Below are 21,604 nucleotides of genomic sequence, written 5' to 3'. Positions count from 1 at the left end.
TTAAACCTAACCCTGACATTAAAACTAACCCTAATCCTAACACACACCATAATCTTTTCCCTAACTCTAACCCTAAAAGAAACACTAAACATAAGCCTAAACCTAAAGCTAAATGTAACCCTAACCTAACACTAACCCTAAACCTAACACTAACCCTAACCATAATTCTAAACCTAACCAAACCCTAACCATAAGCCTAACACTAATCCTAACCCTAACACTAAAACTAAAACTTAACACTTAGTCTAACACAAACCCTACCCTAAGTATAACCCTAATCCTATCCATAACACTAAACCTAACACTTACCCTCACTCTAACACAAACCTCTACTCGAACTTCACCGTAACTCTAACCCCTAACCTAAACCTAACACAAATCCTAACCCTAACCATAACCCTAACCTAATACTAGAACATAAACCTAACACTAACCCTAACACTAACCTTAACCCTAAATCTACCCCTAATGTTAACACTAACCCTAAACCTAAACCTAAACCTAACTATAACACTAACACTAAACCTAACATTAAACCTAGACTAAACCTAAACCTAACCCTATCAGTAACACAACCCTAATTCTAAATCTAACTTTACCTTAACCCTAACCCTAACTTTGACAAAAACCTTAAGCCTAAAGCTAACAATAATCCTAACCCTAAGCCTAAACTTACACTAACACTAACCATAACTCTAACCATTACCCTAAAACTAAACCTAACTTAACACTAACCTAAAACTAACACTAATTCTAACCGTAAACCACACCATAACCCTAATCTTAACACTAACAATAACCCTTAACCTAAACCTAATCATAACCCTAACCATAACACAAAATGTAACCCTAACCTAACCTTAAACCTAACCTAACCCTAATATTTACCCTAATCATAGCTCTAAATATAACCCTAACCATAACAATAACATCAACCCTAACATTAACCATAATCCTAACCCTGAAACTAACACTAACCCTAACCCTATAAGAAACACTAATTGAAATATAACCTGTACCTAACCCTAACACTAACCCTAATGCTAACCATAAACCCAACCCTAATCCTAACACTAACAACAACCGTAACACTAAACATAATCCTAACCCTAAATCTAACAAAAGCCTAACCCTAACACTAACACTAATTGACACCTAACCTATACCTAAACCTAACCCTAACACTTACCCTAAACATATCTCTAACCCTAAACCTAAACTTAACCCCAACACTAACCCTAACACTAACTCTAAATCAAACCCTACACTAATCCTAACACTAACCTAATTGTGATCCTAAGCCTAAACCTAACCCTAAATTTAACCCTATACCTAACCCTAAACCTAACAACACTAACCTGAATACTAAACCTAACCCTAAAACTAACACTTACCCTAACCCTAACACTGAACTTAATCCTAACCCAAACACTAAACCTAACCCTAATTTGAACACACAACTTAACCCTTACTTTAACCCTAACCCTAAAATAAAACTAACCCAAAACCTAACCCTAAGCCTAAAAAATAACCCTAACAATAAAACTACCACTAACCATAAACCTAACCCGAATCTTAATCTTATCCACAACCCTAAACCTAACACTAACTTTAACACAAACCTAACACTAAACCTAACCCTAAACTAAATCTGAGCCTAAACCTATTCCTAATCCTGACACTAACCCTAACACTAAGCATACTTCTAATACTAAACCTAAACTTAATCTAACCCTAACACTAACACTAACACTAAACCTAACCTTATCCCTAACTCTAACCCTAAAACTAACCCAAACACTCACCCTTACCCTAAACTTAAACCGAATCCTAAACCTAAATCTAACCCTAATCCTATCCACAACACGAACCCTATCTCTAACCCTCACCCTAACAAAGAATCGAACCCTAACCTATCCCTAACCCTAACCATAACACTAACACAAACCTTTACCCTAACCATAACTCTATCCCTAATACTAAACCTAACCATTACCTTAACTTACACTCTAACCATAAATCTAACACTAAGTGTAACATTAAACCTAAAAATAACTATAAACTAACCCAAACCTAACTCTAACTGTAAGGTTATGTCTAACACTAACCCTAACCCTAAAACCAGCCCTAAAGCTAACACTAACCCTAACCCTAACACTAACAACTAAGCCTAACCCTATCACTAACATTAATTTTTCCCAACTCAAATCCTAATCATAACCCTAACCCTAACACTAACCCAAACCCTCACCCTAACACTAACATTAACACTAAAGCTAACCCTAATCCTAACCTTAAACTAACACTAACCCTAACACTAACCCAAACCCTACACCTTTATTAACCCTAACCCTAATACTACCCTAACCCTAAACCTAACCTAAAACTAACCCTAAACTAACACTAACCCTAACTCTAACCCTAATACTACCCCTAAACCTAACTGTAACGCCAACACTAACACTAACCCTAACTCTAAACTTAACACGAACACTAATATAACATTAACCTTAACCCTAACACTAACCCTAAGCCTAACCCTAACCCTAACACTATCTCTAAACATAACACTAACCCAGAAACTAAACCTAACCCTATATCTAACCCAAAAACTAACCGTATTCCAAATCCTAACAGAAACTCTAACCCTAACTCTGACCCTAACCCTTAGCCTAACACAAATCCTAACCCTAAACTTAACACTAAACCTAACCCTAAACCTATCACTAAACCTAACCCTAAAACTAATGTTAACACTAAACCAAACCCTAACCCTTACCCTAATTCTAACACCAATCTTAACCCTAACCCTAATCCTAACCCTAACCCTAACAATAACATAAACCCTAACCCTAATCCTGTCACTAACCCTAACACAAAACCCAACCCTAACATAAATCTAACCATAACCCAAACCCTTACCTATTATTAACCCTAATGATAACACTAAACCCAACCCTAACCCTAATACTAACCCTAAGAGTAACCCTAATTCTAACACTAATTCTAACCCTAACACTAAACCTAAAAATGACTCTCATACTGACCCTAACCCTACTCCAAACCCTAACACTAACACTAAACCTAAAACTACCCCCAACCCTAACCTGAAATCTAACCCTATACATTACCCTAACTCTAATGATAATCTTAGCCCTAACCCTAACACTAAGCCTAAACTTAAAACTACGCCTAATCCTAACCTGACATTTAACCCTATCCATTAACCTAACTCTAAAGATAACCTTAGCCCTAACCCTAACACTAAACCTAACCTTAACCATAAATCTAACCCTGGACATAATCCTAAACCTAACCCTCACCCTAGCTCTAAACCTACCTCAAAAAATAACCTGTACCCTAAACCTAACCCAAACCCTAACCCTAGCCCTAGCCCTAACCCTAACCCTAACTCTAGCCCTAATTTTATCCAAAACCCTAGGCCTGACCCTAGCTCTAATTCTATTCATTACCCTAACTATAACCCTAACCCAAATGCTAACCCAAGGCCTAACCCTAACCCTATCACTAACCCTAACCCTACCAATTACCCTAATCTTAACCTAAATCCTAAACCTAAACCTATCCATTAACCTAACCCTAATTTTAACCTAATGCTAATTTGAGCTGTAATCCTAATAATTAACCTAACACAAAACCGAATCCTGACCCTGACCCTAAAAATACACCTTACCCTTAAACTGGCCCTTACCCTAAACCTAATATTAGACCTAGCCATGAACATAACCATATAACTATCCATAGCTGTAACCCTAAACCTGACATTATCACTATCTCTAAAACTTGCCCTAACCCTAACACAAAACCTAGCCCTCATCCAAACTCCAAATCTAGCTTTAATCCTAACACAAACATATCCCTAGGCCTAACCCTAACCCGTTTGCTAACTCTAACCCTATCAATTACCCTACACATAACATGAACCCTAAACCTAAACCTATCATTACCCTAACCAAACCCTAATGCTAATTCAAGCTCTAAACATAAACCCTTACCTAAACAAAACATGAAACCTAATTCTAACTGTAATAATACCCCTAGCTCTAAACCTGACCCTTACCCTAAACCTAACCCTTACACTAGACTTAGTCATAAATCTAACCCTCAATCTATACCTAATGTAAGCCTAGACCTGACACTAGCCCTAGCTCTAATTCTTGCCATCACCCTAAAACAACCCCTTGCCCACATTCTAGCCCTAAACCTAGCCTTATTATTAAACCAAACCATAACCCTAGCCCTAACCGAAATTCTAACCTTCGACCTAGCTTTAAAACTAGCTTTAACCCCATCCCTTCCTCTAAACCTAAACCTATCCAAAAACCTAAACCTAAGTCTAAAACTAGGTCTAACCCTAGTACAAACGCTAGACATAATCTTAGCCCTAATTTACCCCTAAACCCAACCTAACCCTAGTCCTAAGGCTAACTCTAACTCTTGCCCTAGTCATATTTCTAGTGCTAACACTATCCTTTACCATATTCCTATCACTTGCCTTTACATTAGCCCTAACCCTAGCTCTAGCACTAATTCTATATCTAAGCCTAACTCTTAATCATACCCTAACCCTAAGCTAAACCTCTCACTAACACAAGCCAAAATACTAATGCTAATCCTAAAACTAGCCTTAACCTGCCCTAGCCCTACAAAACAACCAAGCCATAGCCTTAACACTAACTTTTAACATAAACCAAACCCTAAGCCTACACCTAGCCCTAAACCTAGCTCTAATTTGAGTCCTATCCCTAACCCTAAAACAAACCCTGACCCTGACTCTGACCCTAACACTACACCACGGTTTAAACATCACTCAAAACATAAACCTAAACCTAAACCTATACCTAGCCCTAACCCTAACCCTAAAATGAGTTCTAATCATAACCATAGTTCTTACATTGGCTGAAGCCCAAAATATAGCCCTAATCTAACCCAAAACCTATCCCTCATCAGAGACCTAACACTAACTTTAACCCTAAACAAAAACCTAAATCTAGCTCTAACGCTTACCCTAAACCTAACCCTTGCCATTACCCAAAACCTAACCCTAACCCTAGCCTTAATTCTAACCATAAACCTAGCCCTAACCCCATCTATAACCCTACCCATTACCTAATCCTATCCTAAACCTAATGCAAACCTAAGATAACCCTGAACCTATTCCTAACCCTAAACCTATACATTACCATAAACCTAACCTGAACCTTAAACCTAAGCATATCCATAAACCTAATCCTAACTCTAATAAGTTTAATCCTAAAACAATCTCTAACCATAACCTAGACCTGACATTAGCCCTAGCCCTAATGAAGCCCTAACACTAGAACAAACTCTAGCCTGAATCCTAGCCCTAATCTTAGCCTTAATTTTAAACCTAACCCTAACTAACCATAGACGTAAACCTAATTTTAACCCTCGCCCTAGTTCTGAAGCTAGCTATAACATCATACCTAACCATAAGCATAACTATAACCCTAGCCATATACCTAGGCTCAGCCTTAATACTTACCCTAGCTCTAATCCTAGCTCTAATTCAAACCCTAGACCTAATTCAAACCCTAGACCTAATTCAAACCCTAGACCTAACCCTAGACCCAACCTTCACTGTAGTCCTAAAGCTAGATCTAACCCTAACTCTAAATATAACCCTAAACCTAAACCTAAACCACACCCTAACACTACCTCTAACCCTAATGCTAATTTGAAAATTAGCCCTAACCCTAGCCCTAGCCCTAAAGCAAAACTGAGCCATAGCAGTGACTCTAGACCTTAACCTAAACCAAAACCTAACCCTACACCTAGTCCTAACGCTAGACCTAATTTGAGACCTAACCCTAACTCTAGAACTAATACTAACACTGACTCCGAACTTAACACTAACCCTAGCTCTACACATCAACCTATCCCTGAATCTAATCCTAACACTAGACCTCACCCTAAACCTAGCCCTAAAACTAGCCCTAATCTTAATGCCAGTTCTTAAATTAGCCATAGACCTAAAGCTAACACAAAACATAGCCCTAATTCAAGCTTAAACCTAACTTTAACCCTAACCCTAACCTTGGCCCTAACCCTAGCCTTATCCCTAGTACTAATCCTAGCTCTAACCGTATGTCTTACACTTAGTCAAACCCTTACCCTATTGCTACCCTAGTCCTAACCCTAATTTGATGCCTACCCCAAACCTTATCTCCATTCCTAGTACTAACCTTAGCCCTCATTCTAGCTCTAAACTTAACCCAAACCCTAACCCTAACCCTGACCCTTATTCTGAACCTAACACTAAACCTAGGTTTAAACCTGACACTAAATTTTATCCAAAACCCAACCCTAGCCATACCAGTAGCCCTAACCCTAAACCTAACACTAACCCTAGCAATAGACCTAAACCGAATCCTAAATATAGTCATAACCCTAGTCTTAGCCCTAGCAATATCCCGTAACCAAACCAAACACTCACTCTATCCCTAGATCTACCCTAGTCCTCATTATGGACCTAACACTAAACCTAAAACTATCCTGAACCTTGACATTTACCCTAACAAAAACCCTAACTCTAAACATTATTCTAACCCAAAAACTAACCGTAACACTAGATGAACTCTAAATCTAGCCATAACCATAACTCTAGCTCTTACATTACCCATATACCTAACACGAGCCCTAAAGCTCACACAAAACCTAGCCATAATTACAGACCTAAACCTAATCCTAAGCATAACTCGAACCCTAAACCTAGCCCTAACCCTAAACCTAACCCTAACCCTTGTTCTGGCCGTAACTCTAGCTCAAACCCTAAACCTTACCCTAAATATAACCCTAGCCAAAACTCTAAACCTCACTAACTCTAGCTTTAATCCTAACTGTAAACATAACCCAAATTCTAGCTCTATCTCTATCCATTACACTAACCATAACCCTAAAACTAATACTAACCCTAGCCCTAAATCTAACCCTAACCCTACCCTAGCCCTGACTGTAACCCTAACCCTCACCTTAGCCCTAAACTTAGCTCAATCCCTAACTATTACACTTAACCTAACACTAACACTAACCCAAGGCCTAAACATAGCCCTAACCTTAGCCCTAATCCTAACCTTAACCCTAGCCCAAATCCTAGCTCGAACCCTACCCATTATCCTAACCCTAAACTTAACCCTAATGATAACACTAGACCTAAAGGTAAATGTACCCTAACCCTAATCCAAAACCTAATTCTAGAACTAACAGTGAACCTAACCCTAAACCTAAATCTAAGTTAGCTCAAATCCTAAACCTAATTCTAAACCTAAACCTAAGGCTAACCTAAACCTAACCCTTTCTTTAATCTGACATCTAAACCTATTACCCTAACCCTAATGATAACCCCCGCCCTACCTGTAACACTAACCATGACCATAAACATAGACCAAACTCTAAATAAACCTTAGCCATAGCAAAAATCCTAGCTCAAACATTAAACCGTACCCTAAACCTAATCCTAACTGTAACCCTTGCACTAACCTTGACCCTAACCCTAATTCTAGCCCTCATTTTAACCATAACCCAAGCCCTAACCCTAAGTCTAACCTTATAAATTACCCTAATGATAACCATGACCCTAATGCTAACCCTAAGCCTAACCCTAAAACTATCACTATCTTAAACCTAACCTGAACCCTAAACCTAACACTATCCATTACCTTAACCCTAATTCTAACCTTAATGCTAATTTGAGATTTAAACCTAAACTTTATCCTAACCCAAACCAAAGCCTGACTCTGACCCTAATAATACCCCAGCTCTTATTCTGACCCTTTCCCTAAACTTAACACTTAAAATTTGACCTAGTCATAAAGGTAACCCTAAAAATATCACTTAATATTAACCTTGACCTGACATTAGTTCTAGCCCTAATTCTTGACCTATACCTAACAAAAAACCTGGCCCTAATCTTTGAATCTAGCCTTAATCCTAAACATAACCATAACCCTAGCTTTAACCCTAAAGCTAATCATAAAACTAGCTCTAACCCTAACCATAACACTAAAACAAAACCAAGCAACAGGCCTAACACTAACCTTAACTTAAAACAAAACATAGCACTACACCTAGATCTAACCTTATCCCTAATTCGAGACCTAATCATAACCTTAAAAATAACCCTGAACCTGAATTATATTCTAACACTCATCCTAGGTCTAAACACTATCCTTAACTTAAACTGAACCCTAACAGTAACCCTAGCCCTAATTCGAGTTCTAACCCTAACCCTAAAACTAATCCTGACCTGACTGGTATCCTAACACTAACCCTAGCTATAAATATTACCTGAATCTTAAACCTAACCCTAACACTTAACCTATCCCTACCTCTAACCCTAATTGTAACCCTAGTTCTTATATTAGCCATTGCCCTAACCCTAGCCTTAAACCTCACACAAAAACTTGTCCTAACCTGAGCCCTAAACCTAGCTTTAACCCTAACCATAAACCTAACCCTAGCCCTAACCCTATGCCTTACCCTGAGCAAAACCTAAAACCTAATGGTAACCCTAGACGTATCCTTAATCCTTAGGCTAACCAAATACTAACCCTATCAGTAGTCCTAACCCTAGATCTCATTCTAGATCTAATGCTATCCCAAACCCTAATCCTAACCCTGACCCTCATTCTGACCATAACATATACCCTAGGGCTAAACCTGACCCTAACCCTAAACCAAACACTAACACTATCCTTACTTTTAAACTTATGCCTAAACCTAACTCTACCACTAGCTCTAGACCTAAACCTAATCCTAAATCTAGCCTGAACTCTAGCTCTAGACATAAACAAAATCCTAGTCCTAGTCCTAATAAAAACCTTTACCTCACCCAAACACTAACTCAAACCCTAGACTTAAACCTAGTCCTAATTCTGGTTGTAACCCTAACTTTAACTCTAACCCAAACACTGACCCTGCCTTTAACACTAAACCTACCTCTAAACCTGAAACTAACCAAAACCTAAACCTAATTCTAGACCCAGCCATAACCCTAACCCTAAAACTAGCCCTAACCATAACCCTAGATCTTACATTACCCATAGCCCTAACCCTAAGCCTAAACCTAACACTAAACATAGAGCTAATATTAGGCCTAAACCTAACCTTAAGCATAACCCTAACCCTAACACTAGCCCCATACTTAACCCTAGCCCTCGCCTTAGTCCTAAGATACTCAAAGCCTAACCTTTACCCTAAACATAAACCTAGACCTATCCCTAACTCTCACCCTAAACCTAGCCCAAATCCTAAACTTAACCTAGCCCTATACCTAGCTCTAAACCTACAGATTACCCTAACCTTAAACCAAAACTTATTGACAATCCTGGCCAGAAAACTTATGTTAACCCTAACCCTAACTGGAAAACTAACCAGAGACATAACCCTAAAATTAACATTCAGCATAGCCCTAACTCTAGATCAAACCATAAACCTAACCATAAACCTAAACATAACCATAGCTCTACTCCTAAAACTATCACTAATTCTAACTCTAAACCAAATCTAAACCTAAACTAACCCTATCTGTTACCTTAACCCTAACCATAATGTTAATGATTACCCTAGCCCTAACTCTAACACTAATCTTAAACCTACCATAATCCCATCCCTAGACCTAACCCTAAACCTAGCCCTAACCCTAGCTCAAAACCTAACCTTTATTCTAAACATAACTCTAAACCTAAACCTAACCTTAATTTTAACACTAACTCTAACCCTAACTCAAGCCATATTCCTAACCATAACTCTAGTTCTAATCAAATCTAACCCTATCAATTACCCTAACAATAACCCTTATCCTAATGCTAACCCTAAGCCTAAACTAACCCTATCACTAATGCTAAGTGTATCAATTACCCTAAACCAAACCTGAACCTTAAAACAAACCCTAACTATAATGTAATCCTAACCCTAATGCTAATTTGAGCCATAAACCTAAATCCTTACCTAAGCCAAATCCTTATCCTAATAATTCCCAAGCTCTAAACCTGACCCTTACACTAAACCTAACCCTTACAATAGACGTAGCCATAAGCCTAACCCTAAAACTATCTTTAACCATAACCCTAGACCTGATATTAGCCCTAGTACTAATCCTAGTCCTGAATATAAAACAGATGCTAGCCCTCATCCTAGCCCTAAAACTTGCCTTAATCATAACCCTAACCCCAACCCGAACCCTAACTGTAAATCTAACCCCCACCCTATGTCTAAACCTAGCTATAACGCCATTCTTTATCCTAAACTTAAACCTAACCCTATCCTTATCACTAGGCCTAAGCTGAACACTAACCCTAGCCCTAATCCTAGCCCTAATTACCCCATGCAAAACCCTAACTCTAATTTTAGCCCTATCACTAACTCTCTCACACTATCCCTATCCCTAGTTCTAACCCTATCCCTTACCATAACTCTAACCCTGGCTCTAACCCTTGCCCTATCATTAATTCCAACCTAATCCTAGATATAAACCCAACTATAAATATAACCCTAACAATAAGTCTAAGCCTAAAACTAACACTAGCCGTAACCCTAATACTAATTGTAAAACTAGCCCTAACCCAAACCCTAGACTAAAACAAAACCGAGCAATTGACCTAACCCTAAACCTTAACTTAAACCAAACCCGAAACTACTATAAGAACTAATCCTAGCTTTCATTGAGTACTAACCATAACCTTAAAACTAACCCTGACCCTGATTCATATCCTAACACTCACCCTAGCTCTAAACATGACGCTAACATTAAACCAAACCCTAACAGTAAACCTAGCCCTAATTTGAGTCCTAACTCAAACCCTAAAGCTAACCCTGACCCTGACTCTTATCTAGGCCTAAATCTAGCCCTAAGCAAAACCCCAATCCTAACCCTAGCCCTAACCCTAACCCTAAACCTAACCCTAGCCTTAGTCTCATACTTTACTCAAAGCCTAACCCTACCATAAATATAAACTTAGACCTATACCTTACTCTAAATCCTAACCCTAGCCCTAAACCTAGCTCTAAACCTACACCTTACCTAACCCTATACCTAACTGTGTTGATAATCATAGCCTTTACCCTAAACGTAACCCTAATCCTAACCAGAAAACTAACAATAGACCTAACCCTAAAAGTAACACTCGCCATAGCCCTAACCCTAGCTTAAAACCTAACCCATACCATAAACCTAAACATAACCATAGCCTTAACATTAATCTTAAAATGAAATCTAACCCTAAACCTAAACGTAAACCTACATCTAACCAGATCCATTACCCTAACCCTTATCCTAACCCTAATGTTAACCCTAGCCCTAAACTTAACTCTAACCCTAAACCTACCATAATCCTGTCCCTAGACCTAAGGCTGAACCTAAACCTCGATCTAGCCCTAGCAATAACACTAGCTCAAACCCTAGCCATTACCCTAAACATAACCCTAGGCCAAACCCTAACCCCAATCCTAGCCCTAATCCTAACTGTAAACATAGCACAAACTCTAGCTCTAACTCTAGCCATTACCCTAATCATAACACTAAGCCTAATGCTAAATCTAGCCCTAACCATAACCCTAAACCTTACTCTATCCCTAGCCCTGATTCTAACCTGAAGCCTCAACCTAGCCCAAACAGTTACTCAATCCCTGACCCTTACCCTTAAACTAACCATAAGAAAATGATAAGCTTAACCCTAAACCTAACCCTAGCCCTAGCCCTAATCCTAAACATAAAACTAGACTTAAACTAACCTCTAACCCCATCAATTACCCTGACCCTAACCATAAATGTCATGATAACCTTAGCCCTAACCATAAACCTACTCTAACCCCCTCAAACTAAACCTAGAACTAAATATAAACAGAAACCTTGCCATAGTCCTAACCCTAGCTCAAACCCTAACAATTATGCTAAACTTAACACTAACCCTAGTTCTAAATCTAAACCTAACCCTAACCCCCCTAACTCGACATCTAAACCTGTCCATACCCTTAACCCTAATGATAAACCTAATCCTAATCCTAGACCTAATCCTAAACCTAACCCTATCCTTAGCACTAACCCTAGCTCAAACCATAACCCATAATCTAAAACTAACCCTAGCCTTAACCCTAACCTTAACTCTAACTCTAGCCCTAATCCTAAACATAACCCTAGCTCTAACCCTAGCTCTAACCCTTTCCATTACCCTAAGGATAACAATAAACCTAATGCTAACCCTAGGCCTTACCCTAACCCTATCCATTTCCCTAAATTTAACCTGAGCCCTAAACCAACCTTGAAGCCTAAACCTAACCTTTTCCATTACCCAAGCCCTAACTCAAACGTAATGCTAATTTGAACCATAACCCTAAACCTCAACATAAACCAAACCCAAAATCTGACTCTGACTATTATAATTCCCCTAGCTCTCAACTTGAACCTCACCCTAAACCTAACTCTGACACTAAACCTAGCCAGAAATCTTACCCCAAAACTATTCCTAACCATAACCCTAGACCTGATATTAGCCTTAGCCCTAATTCTTGCCATAACCCTAACACAAACACTAGCCGTCATCCTAGCCCTATAACTAGCCTTGATCCTAACCCAAACCCTAACTCTAGCCCTATCCCTAATTCCATCCCTCACCCTAGTTCTCAACCTTGCTATAACCCCATCCTTTCCCCCAAATCTAACCCTAACTCTAGACTTCACACTTACACTAATCCTAGACCTGATCCTAGCCCTAATTTAGCCCTAACCCTACCACTAGCATAAGACTAATTCTAATTCTCACCCTAGCCCTATTCCTAGATCTAACCCTATTCCTTATCATAACCATAACACTTGCCCTAACCTTAGCCCCAACACTAACCCTAGCCCTAACCCTAGAACTAACCATAACTCTAAGTCCAACCTTAACCCTAAACCTAAATCTCACCCTAACACTAGCCATAACACTAACACTAATCCTAAAACTAGCCCTAATCTAGTTCAAGCCCTAAAACAAAACCGAGCCATAGCCCTAACCCTAACCCTTAACCTAAACCAAAACTTAACCCTATACCTAGCCCTAAAATCAGCCCTAATTCCAGTCCTAACCTAACACTACAACTACCTTGAGCCTGACTCTGACCTTACTCTAACCCTAGCTCTAACACCCTAAAAGTATACCTAACCTTGAAAATAGAACTAGCCCTAACAGTAACCCTAAAAGTAGCCCTATTCATAACTCTAGTTCTTACATTAGCCTTAGCCCTAATCCTACACCTAACCTAACCCAAAACCTAGCCCTAAACTGAGCTCTACACCTCGTTTTAACCCTAACCCTAACACTAACCCTAATCATTACTCTAAACCTAACACTAACCCTAAAACTGGCCCTAACCCTAAACCTAAACCTAGACTTAATCCTAACCATAAACCTAGCCCTAACTCTAGCTCTAATCCTATCCATTACCCTAAACCCTAATCCTAATGGTAACCCTAGCCCTAAACTTAACCCTAATCCTAAACCTAGACCTGACACTAACCCTAACCGTCAAACTAGCCCTAAATATAGCTCAAACCCTAACACTTACCCTAAACATAACCTAACACTAACCCTAAACATAACCCTAACCCTAACCCTAGCCCTTATCCTAAATATAACCCTAGCCCTAACCTATTCATTACCCTAAACATAAGCCTAATCCAAAAATAGCTCTAAAGTAGTACTAACCCGACCCAATACCCTAACACAAACCTTAGCCCTCATCCTAGCCCTAAACCTAGACTTAATACTAAATGAAACCCTCACCTAGCCCTATTCCTAAATATAACACTCGCCCTAGCACTGAAACTAGCTATATAACCCCAACCCTTCCCCTAAAACTAACCCTAACCTTAGCCCTAGCCATACGCATAACCCTAACACTAATCATAGCGCTAATCCTAGCCCTATTTGAACCCTAACCTTAACCCTACCCCTAAACCTAGCCATTGTTATAACCCTAAATCTTAACCTAAACCAAACCCTAACCCATAACTAGCCATAACCCGAGCTCTAATTCGAGTCTAGGCCTAAAACTAACCCTCACTCTGACTCATATCCAAACACAAACCCTAGCTCTAAATATCACCCTAACCCTAAAACTAATGCTAACACTAGACCTAGACGTAACCCTAACCCTAAAACTAATCCTAATCATAACCCTAGTTCTTACATTGGCCTTAGCGAAACCCTAGCCCTGAGTCTAACACAAAATAGCCCTATTCCATGCACTAAAACTAGATTTAACACTAACCCTAACCCTAAAACTAGCCCTAAAACTAGCCCTAATCCTAGCCCTAACCCTAGCTCTAATCCTATCCATTACCCCAAAACAAACCCTATTCGTAATGCTAATTCTAGTCCTAATCCTAATCCTTAGCCAAACCCAAACAATAACCCTATTACTAGTCCTAACACTAGCCTCATTCTAGATCTAACCCTAACCTAAAACCTCACCATAACCTTCACCCTTATTTTGACCCTAACACTAATATAGGTCTATAATTGATCCTAAACCAAAACCGAAACCTGAAACTAGCCCTACCAGTAAAATTATACATAAACCTAATCCTAACACTAGCCCCATACCTAAACCTAATCCTAAATCCAGCTATTACTCTAGCCCTTGACCTAAACAAAAACATAGTCCTAGCCTTAACAATAACCCTTAACCTTAACCAAACTTTAACTCTACCACTAGACCTAACCCTAGTCCTATTCTGGCTTTCAACCTAACCCTAACTTTAACCTGAACACTAGCCCTGACACTAACATTAAACCTAGCTATAAACCTGACCCTAACCCAAAACCTAAACCTAAAACTAGACCTAGCATTAAGCCTAACCCTAAAACTAGCTCTAATCAGAACCCTAGATCTTATATTACACATAGCACTAACCCTAGGCCTAAATCTAACACAAAACTTAAATAACCCTAACCCTAATCGAGGCCTAAACCTACCTAAGCATAACCTTCACCCTAAACTTAACCCCAGTCCTAACCCTAACCCTAACCCTCACCTTAGTCCTAACCCTAGCTCAAAGACTAACCCTTAGCCCAAACATGACCCTAGCACTATTCCTAATCATAACCCTAACCATAGTCCTAATCCTAACCTTAACCCTAAACATAAAACTAGCTCTAACCCTAGGCATTAGCCTAACTCTAACCCTAACCCTAATAATCACCCTATTCCTAACCCTAACCGAAACCCCAACCCAAACCATAATCCGATCCCTAGACCTATCCCTAAACCTACAACTTCCCATAGCCTTAACCCTAACTCAAAACCTACATTTTACCTTAAAACCAACAGTAAACTATCCCTAAAACTAAACTTAAATCTAAACCTAACCTTAACCATAAAGCTAACCTTACATCTAACCCAATCTATTACCCTAAACCTAATGCTAACAATAATGAAAACCCTAGTTCTAACTCTAAACCTAACACTGACCATAACACTAAGCCTAACCCTCGTCCTAGACCTAACCCTAGCACAAAACATAACCTTTACCCTAAATCGAACCCTAACCCTACCATAAGCTAGGGTTACTAGCCCTAACTCAAAACCTAACCTAACTCTAGCCCTAATCATAACCTAAACCTAGCCGTAAACCTATATATTATCCTTATGATAACCTTAATCTTAATGCTAACCTTAGGCATAACCCTAACCCTTTTGCTAACCCTAAAGCTCTCCATCGCCACCAAACTTCCCTGATACCTAAACCTGACACAATTGCCCTAACCCTAACACTAACCCTAATGCTAAATTTATCCCTATCCCTAAACCTTAACCTAAAACAAACCCTAACCCTAATCCTGACCCTAAAAATACACCTAGATCTAAACCTGACCCTTACCCTAAGCCTAAAACTTACACCAGACCTAGACACAAACCTAACCCTAAATCTACCCCAAACTGTAACACTAGACCTCACATAAGCCCTAGCCCTAATTCTAGACCTAAACCTACAAGTAACCCTAGGCCTCATCCTAGCCCTAAACTTAGTCTTAATCATAACCCTAACCTTAACCCTAGTCCTAAACAAAATTCTAAACCTCCCCCTACCTCTAAACCTAGCTATAACAACATACCATACCCTAAAATTAACTATAACCCTAGCCCTAACACTAGGCCTAAGCTGAACACTAACCCTAGCCCTAATCCTAGCCCTAACTTAGCCCTATCCCTAAAACTAAACAAAACCCTAGGCCTAAGACTAACTCTAACTCTCACCCTAGTCCTAGCCCTAGTTCTAACCCTATCTGTTACTGTAACCATAACCCTAGCCCTGACCCTTGCCCTATAGTTAGACCTAGCCCTAATCCTAGATCTAATGCTAAATCCAAATCTAACCCTAACCCAAAGCCTAAGCCTAACACCAATACCAGCCCTAACCCTAATATTAATCTTATAACTAGCCCAAACCCTAAACCTAGGACTTAAAACAAAACTGAGCAACAGCCCCAAAACTAAACCTTAACTTAAACCAAACCCTAACAGTACACCTAGATGTAACCCTAGCCCTAATTTGAGTCCTAACCCTAACCTTAATACTTACCCTGACCTTGAATCATATCCTAAAACTGACCCTAGCTCTAAAGGCCACCCTAAACTTAAACCAAACCCTAAAAGTAACCCTAGCCCTAATTTAAGTCATAATACTAAACTTAAAGCAAACCCTGACGTGACTGATATCCTAACAGTCACCCTAGCTCTAAACATAGCCCTCACCTTAAACTGAACAGTAACCCTAGCCCTTATTTGAGTGCTAATCCTAACCCTAAAACTAACCTTTATGCTTTCTCATATCCTAACAATAAACCTAGCTCTAAATATTACCCTAACATTAAACCTAAACCTAACACTAGACCTACCCCTAAATGTAACCCTAAAACTAACCCTAATTGTAACCCTGGATCTTATGTTAGCCAAAGCAAAATCTAGCCCTAATCCTAATACAAAAATTAGCCCTAATCCGAGCTCAAAATTTATTTATATTTAACCCTAACCCTAACCCTAACTCTAGCATTAACCCTAGCTCTAAAGCTATCCCTTAACCTAAGAAAAACCCTAACCCTAATGGTAACCCTAGACCTATCTCTAATTCTTAGGTTAACCAAAACTTTAACCCTAGTAATAGTCTTAACCCTAGCCATCATTCTAGCTCTAACCTGATCCCAAACTCTAACACTAACCCTGACCCTTATTCTGACCCTAACCCTAGGTCTAAAACTGACCCTAACCCTAGACCAAACCCAAACACTAGCCCTAGATCTAAAGCAAATCCTAAATCTAGCCTTAATTCTACCCCTAGACCTAAACATAAACCTAGCCCTAGCCCTAACAATAACACTAACTTAACCCTAGACCTAAACATAGTCCTAATTCTGGCTGTAACCCTAACACTAACTCTAACCCAAACACGACTCTGCCTTTATAGTAAACCTGTCTCTAAATCTGACCCTACCGAAAATCTAAACCTAACACTAGACCTAGCCATAACCCTAACCCTACAACTAGCCCTCAACATAACTCTAGCTCTTACATTACCCATAACCCTAACCCTAGCCCTAAACCTAACACAAAACCTATACCTAATCCTAAGCCTATATCAAGCCTTAAGCATAACCCTAACCCTAACCCTAGCCCTAACCCTAACCTAATTCTCTCCTTAGTCCTAATCCTAGCTCAAATCCTAAACATTATTCTAAACATAAACCTACACCTATCCCTCAATCTAACCCTATCACTAGCCCTAATCCTAACCTTAACCCTAGCCCTAAACCTAGCTCTAAACCTACCCATTACTCTAAACCTAAACCTAAACTTATTGATAATTCTAGGCTTAATGCTAAACCTAAACCTATCTGGAAAACTAACCCTAGACCTAACCTTAAATCTCACACTTGCCAAAGACCTAACCGTAGCTCAAACCCTAATCCTTACTATAAACCTAAACATAACCATAGCCCTAACTCTAAGCCTAAACCTCAATCTAACATTAAACATAGCCCTAAATCTACATCTAATGGAATACATTACCCTAACCCTAACCCTATCGCTAATGATGTCACTAGCCCTAATCCTAACCTTAACCCTATGAGTACTATAATCTTATCCCTAGAAGTAACCCTAAACCTAACCCTCGCCCTAACCCTAACCCTAGCTCAAAACCTAATCCTTTTGCTAAACATAAACCTAAGCCTAAACCTAGTTTTAACCCTAACCCTAACACTAATTCAAGACATATTCCTAACCATAAACCTAGCCCTAAACTTAGCTCTAATTCCATCCATTATACTAACCATAACCCTTACCCTAATGCAAACCCTAGGCCTAATCTTAACCCTATCACTAACCCTAACCCTATCAATTACCCTAAATCTAATGTAAACTCTAAACAAAACCCTATCAGTACCTAACCCACACCCTAGTGCTAACTCAAGCCCTAACCATAAAACCTAACCTCAAGCAAACTCTAACAATGACCCTGACCGTAATAAGTCTCCTAGCTCTAAGGCTGAATTTACATTAAACCTAACACTTACACTAGACCTAGCCATAACCCTGATCCTAAAACTATCCCCAACCATAACCTTAGACCTGACATTAGCCATAGTTCTATGCCTAGTCCTAAACCTAACACAAACCCCAGCCCTTATCCTAGCCCTAAACATAGCCTTAATTCTATCACTAAACCTAACTTTAGGACTAAACCCAAAATTAACCCTAGCCCTAATCTTAGCCCTAATTTAGTCCTATTCCTAACCCTAGCTCTAACCCTAGCCCTAAGACTAAATCTAACTCCCACCCTAGCCCAATCCCTAGTTCGAACCCTATTCCTTACCGGAACTCTAATCCTAGCCCTAATCCTAGCCCTAACCCTAGCCCTATCATTAGCTCTAGCCCTAACCTAGATCTAATTATAAGTCTAAATCAAAACCTAATCCTAAGCCTAACCCTAACTCTAAATCTAACACTAGCCCTAAAACAAAAACTGAGTCATAACCCTAACCCTAACCCTTAACCTAAACCAACCCTTAACCCTAACCCTAACCTTAGCTCTAATTCGAGTTTTAAGCTGAAAAGTAGAAGTAACACTGACCCTGACTGTGACCATAATACTAACCCTAGTCTAAACATCACCCTAACCCTAAATCTAAACCTAACAGTAGACCTACCACTAGCCCTAACCCTAAATTTAACCCTAATTGTAACCTGATACTTACATTAGCCTTACCCCTAACCCTAGCAGTAAGTTAACCCCAAACCTAGCCCCAAACGAAGCCCTAACCGGAATTTTAACCCTATACCTAATCTTAAACCTAGCACTAATGAAAATTATAACCCTAACCCTAACCCTATCTCTAACCCTATCCATTGTCTTAACCATAACCCTAGGCCTAAACTTAATCCTATCCCTAATCCTAAACCTATGCATTATTCTAAACCAAACCTAATCCCTAAACCTCACCTATAATTAAACTAGCACAAACCATAAATATAATTCAAGCCCTAACTTTAAACATTAACCTATCCCAAATTTCTAAACCAGAACCTGACTCTAATAATACACCTAGCTCTAAACCTGACCCTAACTCTAAACCTAACCCTTATATTGCGTGTAGCCATAAACATAACCATAAAACTTTCTTTAAACATAACCCAAGATCTGATATTAGCCCCAGCCCTAATCCTAACCTAACACTAAAATAAAGCATAGCCCTAATCCTAGCCCTAAACCTAGCCTTAATCATAACCCTAAACCTAATCATAGCCCTAACCCTAATTCTAACCCTCACCCTATCTCAAAACCTAGCTATAATGCCATTCCTTACCCTAAACTTAACCCTAACCCTAACCATAACCCTAAAGCTAGGCCTAAGGTGAACACTAACCCTAGCCCTAATTCTAGCCCTAATTTTACCCTATCCCTAACCGTAACCCTAACCCTAGCACTAAGACTAACTCTAACTCTAACACTAGCCCTATCTCTACTTCTAACCCTATGCATTACCGTAATCCTAACTCTAGCCCTAAACCTAGCCCTAAACCTAGCAACAACCACTGTCTAAACTTTATTCCTATTCCTAACCCTAGATCTAACCCTAACTCTAAATCTAACTCTAAGCCTAAGCCAAAGCCTAACATTAACACTAGCCCTAGCCCTAAAGCTAATCATAAAAATAGTACTAACCCTAAACCTTAGAGTAAAACATACCCGAGAATTAGCCCTTACCCTAAACCTTAACTTAAACCAAACCTTAACACTACACCTAGACCTAACCCTAGCCCTAATTCGAGTCCTAATTTTAACCTTGATACTAACCCTAACTCTGACTCACATCCTAACACTCACCATTGCTCTAAACACCACCCTAACCCTAAAACAAACCCTTACAGTAACCCTAGACTTAATTTGAGTCCTAACCCTAACCCTAAAAGTAAACCTGACCCTGACTATTAACCTTAATTAACACAGTCTAAATTTCAACCTAACCTTAAACCGAATCCTAACACTAGAGGTTTAACCCCTAACCATCACCCTAAAACTAACCCAAAAAAACATAGTTCTTACATTAGTCATTGCTCTAAACCTAGCCTTAATCCTAACACAGAAACTAGCCCTAATCTGAGCCGTAAACCTAGCTTTAACCCCAACCCTAGTCCTAATCCTAGCTCTAACCCTATCCCTTATCCTATGCCAAACCCTAAACCTAGGGCTAACCCTAATCGTAATCCTAATCCTAATCCTTAATCTAACCCAAACCCTAACCCTACTACATAGTGTTAGGTTTTGGATTAGGATTAGGTTAGGACTAATCCTTAATCTAAACCAAACACTAACCCTAGTCCTCATTCTACCTCTAACCATAAACCAAACCCTAACCATAACCCTGACCCTTATTCTGACCCTAACAGTAATCATGGGTCTAAACTTGAACCTAACCCTAAACCGAACCCTAATACTAGCCTTGCTGGTAAACTTATACCTAAACCTAGCCCTATCACTAACCATAGACCTAAACTAAATCCTAATCTATCCATGACTCTATGCCTAGACCTAAAGAAAACCTAGCCCTAGTCCTAATAATAACCCTTAGCCTAAAGCCAAAAACTAACCTTTCCCCTAATCTTAACCCTTGTCCTAATACTGGCTTTCACATTAACCATAACCCTAAACTGAACACTGATCCTGACACCAACACTAACCCTAGCTCTAAACATCACCCTAACCCTAAACCTAACCCTAAAACTATACTTAGGACTAACATTGACCCTAAAATTAGCCCTATCATAGCCAAGTTCTTACATTTGCCATAGACCTAACCTATTGCAAAACCTAGCCCTAATTCAAGCCCTACCCTAGCTTTAACCCTAAAGCTAACCATAATACTAACCTTAGCCCTAATCCTAAGCATAACACTAGCCCTATGACTAGGTCTAAGCCTATCCATTACCCTAATGATAACCCTAACACTTCTGCTAACCCTAGGCCAAACCCTAATCCTATTCTTAATCCTAACCCTATACATTATCCTACACCTAACCTGAACTC

This window comes from Marmota flaviventris, chromosome 3, assembly GCF_047511675.1.
Source record: "Marmota flaviventris isolate mMarFla1 chromosome 3, mMarFla1.hap1, whole genome shotgun sequence".
Lineage (NCBI taxonomy): Eukaryota > Metazoa > Chordata > Mammalia > Rodentia > Sciuridae > Marmota > Marmota flaviventris.
This window is presented reverse-complemented; position numbering follows the sequence as displayed.